Below are 8,628 nucleotides of genomic sequence, written 5' to 3'. Positions count from 1 at the left end.
TTGGTGGCTGTATGCAACCGGGCCTTGGACTGTGAGACAGCGGCGAACCGTTTGGCCAGTTTGGACTTGGGAATAACTCCGCTGCCTGGTATGTCTACCGTGCCAACTCCCAGCCCTCTTCTCCAGCAGCCTGCGGTGTCCATCCGGAAGAAGAAAAGACGGTCCCGTAGCCAGGCCCACCGTACAAAGGCTAACCAGCGCCGAGTACTCGTGGGGGTCAGTCTTGGAGGTGGTCCAGGAAGCTTCCTACGTCTTCCCCGAAAAGCGGCCGTCGAGATGGGGTTAATTCTAAAAGGGGAACATCACCATATCTTTAATGTTTTATCCCCCAGCAAATCCTCTACCCGAAGGGGGGGAGAGATGTGAGGAAACGAAATTAAGGGTAAGGAAATAATCTGCCCAAAACCAGTAAATGAGATTTCCCCCAGATATTTCTACTTAATTTCGCCCCTCCTAATCGTCTTCCCCACCAGAGCTCAAATATATATATATACCTGTGTCCGTCCAGTCCAGTAACTTTTGCTTCTACCTTTACCAGTGCCTTTTGCTATTAACCAGCCTTATTTACCTGTGATTTATTCCTATATAATTTGTACCCTTAACCGTCGTTCCAGTACCTGTAAAACCTTTGTTAACCTGCACCCCTGTCGTTCCCTGTGTTGAGTGTGTTGCCGTTAGCCCTAGGGGGTAAATCGTAAGTAGCCTTCGAGGTGAGTGAGGGTGTTTATAGTGTCATTAAAACAACAATCTTTCAACCCTTTATTAAAAAACGTGCAAGCTGTTACCTTTATTACTCTGACCAGTTCCCAATTCCCCGAGTAATTCCAGTTCCTAGGTGTACTCCCTAGCGAACGGGTTACTACAACAAGTATTCCTCAATATTACCAGCTACTCTCCGTACGTTCCTACCTGTCCGTGTCTTCAAAACAAAAATCGGAGCGTGACTCCTGGTTTTAAACGAAGTACACCTCCGTAGTATCTTCCCGTCGCCCCGTCCTGCCTGAACCTGGGGCACAGTGCTCCCGCCCGCCTACGTTAACCATAAGGGGCTGAAAGCCGTCACGGGAAAGGTTAGTTGTTACAGTTCGAACACTCACCCCGCAGGTTCTGTTGGTTACCTCGTTCGGGTGGCGCAGCCCACAATCCCGCATCAATTAATTTGTTACATTCTAGACAGCACTGCACGTGGAAATTAACCTACTAATAGTCCGACACGAAAACGGCATTGACAGCAAACCAGCTGACACGCTGGGGCCAGATAGCTACCGGCAGAGGGCAGTACTCCCCAAGTAAATACGAGGACTGCTCCGGAAATCTTTTATATTATTTTATTTTGTATATATATATTTTTTTATTTTTATTTAGACAATACACTTTTACTTTTCTTTGCTCGCCAATTATTTCCCGACGCTACCCGAGGCTGTGGGCAAAAGCCGGAACGTACCCAGGGTTGCTCACATAGTTAACAAAAATGCATCAAATTCATGTCTTGGTCATTGAGATAATGCTTTTAATCTTGTTCCCAACGATATCAGTGCAAGAAAAACGATTTTGACATGTTTTGATCAAAATCCATGTGGTTGCCAAAAATAGATCAAAATTCATGTTTTGGTCAATGAGATAATGCTCTTGGTCTTTTTCCCAACTATCTTGGTGCATAAATAACGATTTTGACGTATTTTGATCAAAATCCATGTGGACTCCGAAAGATCATTTAACATCTTTGAATCTCACATATGCGGTTATCAAATGTGCACGACGTGATGCACTCTTTCAGCATCAAGATAATGCGTTAGAAAGCTTTTAAAATTCCCAATTCATGTGTAAATAATAATGTTGGGTGCATTTTGCCCTAAGACTTTCGACCTGTACCACAGAGATGAGTTATATTGAATTATTACACATCTAAAAGCCATAGGGAATAATCTAGCGAAAGTCCGAACTCGATACATGACCTAGGGAATGAAATATGTTAATTTCTATTATATTGAGCCCGCAGTTTTTCCTGTTCCCGATTCACTGGAAGCCCTATAACTTTTGTTCCTGTTGAACCAGCGTACTGAAAATCAATAGCGTCCGTCCTTAAAATCCAAAGTACCCATACACCAAATTTCAACACAGTCGGCCACTTTTAAAAAGAGTTAGAGCGCACACGGACGGACGGACGGACGACAATACAAAACTATAAAGGATCTGAGGATCCTTAATAAAGTAAAGGACGATATAGATATACTCCATAGATAATCAATTTTTCAATGTTGAACAAATTTGCTCCAAACACGTATTAGACCAGTAGAATCTTCGCGAAAAAGGATCATATACTTATCGATACTTCCGAATGTCATTAAATAGGCGAGAATAAGCTTTTTACTGCATTTTTGCCAGAATACAGAAGCTTATAGTTTCACTAATAGTCGGTCGTTCATTCGAGCGCATTGTATAAAGCCATCGGGTTTTCGATTAATCTGTAACCTACCGACCACGTGGAATTTTGATCGAAATCCTTCTCAATGCCCAAGCAGTAAATTTCATGCATGTTTGGTAGCCACGTGTATTTTCATCACATGTTCGAGTCATTCCGGCATTGCTTACTTCGCAAGCTTATTGATCCGTCACATAAAAAATGCACTTAGGTCTAGCGATGGAAAACACAGCCTCGTTTAATTACAGACGAAGTTTGTAGTTAGTTTCTGACCTTTATCAAGATATATACCGTAAAATGGGGTAACTTGCACATACCCTGTTTCGGCTGATGCGCATTATGTCTTTTTTAGGTCGGCAACGTTTCAACAGGATGGTACCACATGTCACACGGCCAATGAAACCATCAATTTATTGCAAACCAAATTTCCTGATCGCATAATTTCACGAAACTCAGCTGTTAAGTGGCCAGCCAGATCGTGTGATTTAACACCACTGGATTATTTTTTGTGGGGCTATGTTAAGGACAGAGTCTATACGGAGCCAATCGAATCGATTGCAGCCTTAAAACTCAAAATCCGTGATGTGATTAACGAAATAGACCCGTCATTTTCCCAAAAAGTGATTAAAAGCTTTGATGAATGAATCGACATCTGTCAGCGTGCTCGTGGTGGACATTTGCCAGATATCATTTTTCATTCATAATTGCCCAACTTTTCTCTTTGTAATTCAATAAAAATTTTAATCATCTTCATCTAATTTTTTGTTTTAGAAAACAAAGTTCTTGTTAAAAAACCCTTTAGTACTCCATTTTTGGATACTTCTCGTCCCCTCGAAGACGCGAGCCTTGCAAAAGGTGGTTAATTTCGCCCGTAGGGAAAAAGACAAAATTTCGCCACGCAGGAGGAGTGCGTGTTTACAAGATCTTTCCGACCACACTAACTTGAAAACAATTGGACCAAATTTCTACAAGCATTGTTTTACGGACTACTGCCAGCCAGCCAAAGTGAGATTAAGAGCTACCTTTTTACAAATAAATTTGCAAAAATACCCTAAAAATACTGCGGAGACCTTCTGAATGGATTAATTTACCAATCGATATCCAAACGGAATTGTCGTGGAAAAAGAAGCAACTAGATGATATCGATAGAGACCTACTACAGCTTGAAAAAGAAGCGGACGCAGAGTTAGTTAGACGAGTGAGAGAGATAAATAGTTATATAATTTCTAGTTAAGAACTTGTAGACATTCTAATAGGTAGTTTAAATAAAGTTAAGGACCATATAGATATTAAGTTGTTTGATAATAGTTATTTTATAGATATTAGTTTTAGTTACTTAAACTTATATGAAAGGAGTTGTATGTACAAATGGTTATATTAATGCTACTAAATTATGTAAAGATGGTGGAAAAAGGTTACGAAATTGGACAAGATTAGAATATACTCAAAAATTAATTAAGGATTTTATAAAGATTCTGGGGGGCTCAGATTCCAGCTCTCCAGAATTATTAAAATTAATATCTCTTGGGGGTAATAATAAATTCACTTGATGCAGTAGTAAATTGAAAGCCTTCTCGATGGAGCAGAAATTGGAATGCATCGTCTCTAGGATTATATTTGTTGCTGTAGTAAATTAAGAGCCTTCTCGTAGGAGCAGAAAGTGGAATATATCGTCTACAATTTTCAATTTATATAGTACATTACTAAGACTGCCTCTCGGATTATGTAACGGACTATGTGTCTCATGAGCAGTTAAGCCAGGAATTTACTCAGTTCGATCCCTGGTCTGAACACAAGCTGACAGAGTCATTTGTTGCTGTAGTAAATTGAAAGCCTTCTCGATGGAGCAGAAATTGGAATACATAGTCTCTCGTATTCTATTTGTTGCTGTAGTAAATTAAGAGCCTTCTCAAAGGAGCAGAAAGTGGAATATATCGTCTACAATTTTCAATTTATATAGTACATTACTAAGACTGTCACTTGGATTATGTATCGGACTCTGTGTCTCATGAGCAGTTATACCAGGAATTTACTTAGTTCAATCCCTGTCCTGAACACAAGCTGACAGAGTCATTTGTTGCAGTAGTAAATTGAAAGCCTTCTCGATGGAGCAGAAATTGGAATACATCGTCTCTAGGATTATATTTGTTGCTGTAGTATTAAAGCAGCCTTCTCGTAGCTAAGTACCGCATTTCCCATTAGGCCAACTAGGCCCAGGCCTAGGGCGCAAATTGTTAGGGGGCGCTAAATTGGAAGGGGTACAAAAGAAAGAATGCGCTTTAGGTAAAGTTCAATTTGCTAGCGTCGCTTATCGTGTCCGTAATCGTTGACTTATTCGTAAGCGTAATAGGGCGCAACGCAATCCTCGTGGTCATGCAGACCATCTTCCTGCTACGTTGCGGGCACCGGCGGCCAAGGGTCATATGCAAACATACTCCCCTTTTAGCGAATAATTGAACTCGTCCAGCGGGGCGCTTTGCTCCGAGGCAATAGCTTGCACCAGTTGTACCTGTTACTTTGTTGTTGTCGGGCGCTCGTCGGCCAATTTCTTTACTCATTGACACTTAACATAAGAACAAAAACAACAATGTCTAAAAAACTAAGTGGTGCTGAATTTAGAAAGAGAGCTAAAGATAGAGAAGAAAAGAATGAGCAGTTTTTATCTAAAGTTCCAAAAATTAGTGGTTTTTTTCTGCCCAGAGATAAACAACCGTGTCCAGTTGCTAGTCAAAGTAACGTATCGGCATCGGAAAGTCAGAACCTGGATTATGTAATTGGAGATGAAGGTACCAATGTTACCAATTCAGATAACTTGCCAAGTCCACCCGAAAATTCAGAGCCAGAGTCCCAAACAGAACAAAATATATCTGATGACCCTGCTTTGTGGAACATAGACGACAAAACTCGAGAACACGTAGTTAAAAATGGGTTCAAACAAAATGTTGAAGCTGATTTCTCTACTTCCGAGCGGATTTACGGAGTAAAAAAAAGGTGGTGCACTAAGGGCTATTTTGAAAAACGCCTTAATGGTGAAATAAAAAAGCGTGATTGGCTTGCTTACTCTCCTTCAAAGGCATCCGTTTTTTGTGCTTACTGCAGACTTTTTGGGAAAGACGCTGTATCTGGATCCTCTTTTTGTGAAGGTTTTAACAATTGGAAAAATGCCGTAGCCGCACTACAGTCGCATGAAAACTCCCCTGCCCACCGAAGTTCGGTTTTGTCTTATATTAGTAGGGCAAAAGTAGAAAACCGCATTGACAAAAAACTTGTCGAAGCTTGTGAATCTGATGGAAAGTATTGGCGTGAAGTTTTAAAACGTGTTATTGCGACCATTAAATACCTTGCTGCTAGAGGTTACCCCTTCAGAGGCTCAGACAATTTGTTCGGTTCAAGCCGAAACGGTGCATATGTTAGGCGCAAAGACCGAAAACGGCCATTGAGCGAAAAAAACCGCCACAACGCGTTTTGGGTAATGCCAATTGACCACGTAGCGTTCATTAGGTTTCTTTCGCTTTGTGGGCGTTTCAAAATAGCCACTACGCGTTCTGAACAATCTAACTGTACCATTACGAGAATTCGCGTTGTGGCTGTTAACTGTTTTCAACCACAACGTCCACATCACGTTCTAAAAAATAGTAAATATTCAGAACCCATTGTGGGAAATCGTCGGGAAGCACACAGGGGTTTGTCAGCTGCAATTGCAAGCGATGCTGCAGCGACAAAAAGTGCAAGTGCAAATCCAAAGACGTGAAATGTAACTCAAAATGCCACTCCAACAGCTCTTGCAAAAATAAATAAAGAACACTTACGCAAGGAAGAGATAGTATCAAAAAATCGTATGTAGCTCTCTGTAAGTTGTGGTTCCTAAGCTAATAAAGTTTCCTCCCGTTTCACAAAAACTACCCAGAATGTTTAATAATCACGTCGTAGCTATTGGAAAAACTAGTCACAATGGGTTCTACATATTTGATATTTTTAGAACGCGTTGTGGTTGAAAACAGTTAAGAGCCGCAACACGAATTCGCGTAATGGTACAGTTAGATTATTCAGAACGCGAGGTGGCTGTTTTTAAACGCCCACAAACCGAAAAAAACGTCAAGAACGCTTCGTGGTCAAGTGAAATCACCCAAAACGCGTTGTGGCCGTTTTTTTTTTTTTTTTGGCCGTTTTCGGTCTTTGCGCCTAACACATATATAGGCGCGCTTGAACTATTGGCACAATTTGATCCATTTCTATCCCAGCATATTTCTGAACATGCTAACAAAGGCCATGGTAGTACATCTTACCTCTCACATTTCACTTGCGACGAAATAATTTTATTAATGGGCAACACTGTTCGCAAAAGAATAATCCAAGAATTAAAGGACGCAAAATATTACTCCTTAATTGTGGATTCCACTCCCGATGTTGCCCATGTAGATCAAGTAACATTAGTTGTGCGATATGTATTACCGAATGGGAGGAACACTACCCCAGTAGAGAGGTTTTTAGAGTTCCTGCCAAACACTGGACACAAATCGGAAGAGATGGCTACAGCTTTATTGAAAATATTAGAGTATCACGGAATTGATATAAAAGATTGTCGTGGTCAAAGCTTCGACAATGCTTCCAACATGGCAGGAGTGTACTCTGGTCTACAAGCCAGAATAAAGGAGCAGTGTCCACTAGCAGAGTATATTCCGTGCTCCTCACACTCGTTGAACTTGGTTGGAGTAGCTTCAGCAGAGGCATCGGAAAAAGCTGTAGTATTTTTCGACCTCGTGCAAGGGTTATACAATTTTTTTTCCGCTTCAACTCATCGCTGGGAGATTCTAAAAAGTGTCCTTAAAGATAGATTCCCGGTTGTGAAATCACTTTCAACTACCAGGTGGTCAGCCCGAGCCGACGCTCTCAAAGCAATTTACAAGTCATTTTCAGATTTATTAAAGGCACTAGAAAACATAATAAGCGATGAAAATGAAAAGCCCACAACTCGACAAGAGGCCAAGGGGCTGAAAAAGAAAATGATAAAACCTGAAAACGGATTCTTACTCATCTTTTGGAAGGAGGTAATGGAAAAATTTTGGAAAGTAAATGTTACTCTGCAAAGTGAAACTATCGACCTTGGAACCGTTGGAGCACTATTTGACTCACTTAAATCTTACGTGCAAGAACTAAGAAACAAGTTTGACGAGTATGCATCAGCAGCAGAAACGTTGACTAAATCAAATTATTGGGGAGAAGGAAGAGTGAGAAAACGGAAAACATTTTATGAGGAAATGCCCAGCAGCAGCCACAATGAAACTAACGAGCGTGACCCCAAAGAAATGTTTAGAATAAACGTGTTTTTATTAATTGTTGACAGAATATCCCCAGAGCTCGAAAAAAGGGCAAACGCTTACAAAGGTATCCAGAACAGGTTTGGATTTTTGTTGAATTTAACAACACTGGAAGACGACGCCATCACATCAAAATGTAAACAGCTTCTTGAACTATATAAAGTTGATTTGGAAGAATGCTTCCCAGATGAGTGTGTGCAATTCAAGTATTTAATATTTAATTGAAATTGAGGGTAGGAACGCCACTTGAAGACAGACGAGAATTTTTCCCTTGTCTGGAGGTTGAGAAGTTGGCCGAACCCCTCTGGCGCCTTGGGTTTTTGAATTGGTAGAGTTTTATGTGTTCTGAGCTAGTTAGGGTAAGTTTGTGGGGATTTCCCAGGTGTCTGGGGATTATCACAACAATATTGAGTTGTTTAATAATAGTTATATTGTAGATGTTAGTTTTAATTACTTAAACTTATACGAAAGGATTTGTATAAATATTGTTAGTATGTCTGATTGTTATAGACAGTATTATAGTAGATATAGGGACTTAATTTACAATTGGTCATGTATATATAATCAACAGATTTAACGAGGGGTATAAACAATTTTTTTCTTGTTCAAGTTTAATTTTATGTCGATAAAAAAAAGGTTAATTAAAATCTCTCTGTCTTTACTTTGAATTTTCTGATTGTCTCGATTTACAAAACATCCAAAAACTCGTAACAAAAATTTGCAAGTTCTGAGGAAATGGTACAGGATCATTGCCCACTACTTGGCTACAAGAAAAAAAAACTAAGAAAATTAAACAAGTTAATTAAATAAAATTAAACTCGATTTTTTTTTACAAGCTCTATCTTGAAACATATACCACACACGTGCTATCTTCCATAAATACATATA

General features: G+C 39.9%; 1 long non-coding RNA gene across 2 annotated transcripts; it reads right to left on the bottom strand.

Annotated features, from left to right (window-relative positions):
- Nucleotides 1-8: 8 nt before the first annotated feature.
- Nucleotides 9-1,547, bottom strand: LOC116172560. Of its 2 annotated transcripts, XR_004145696.1 has the most exons (4): nt 1,098-1,547; nt 910-1,049; nt 786-859; nt 9-680 (listed from the first exon to the last, which is right to left on the bottom strand). It is a non-coding gene; the product is annotated as an uncharacterized LOC116172560 (long non-coding RNA). The 2 variants fall into 2 exon arrangements; XR_004145694.1 differs by having other exon boundaries at nt 910-1,547.
- Between the last annotated feature and the right edge of the window lie 7,081 nt (nt 1,548-8,628).

This window comes from Photinus pyralis, unplaced genomic scaffold (genome assembly GCF_008802855.1).
Source record: "Photinus pyralis isolate 1611_PpyrPB1 unplaced genomic scaffold, Ppyr1.3 Ppyr1.4_LG1, whole genome shotgun sequence".
Classification (NCBI taxonomy): domain Eukaryota; kingdom Metazoa; phylum Arthropoda; class Insecta; order Coleoptera; family Lampyridae; genus Photinus; species Photinus pyralis.
The sequence above is the reverse complement of the archived record's forward strand: the minus strand, read 5'-3'. Positions and strand labels throughout refer to the sequence as shown.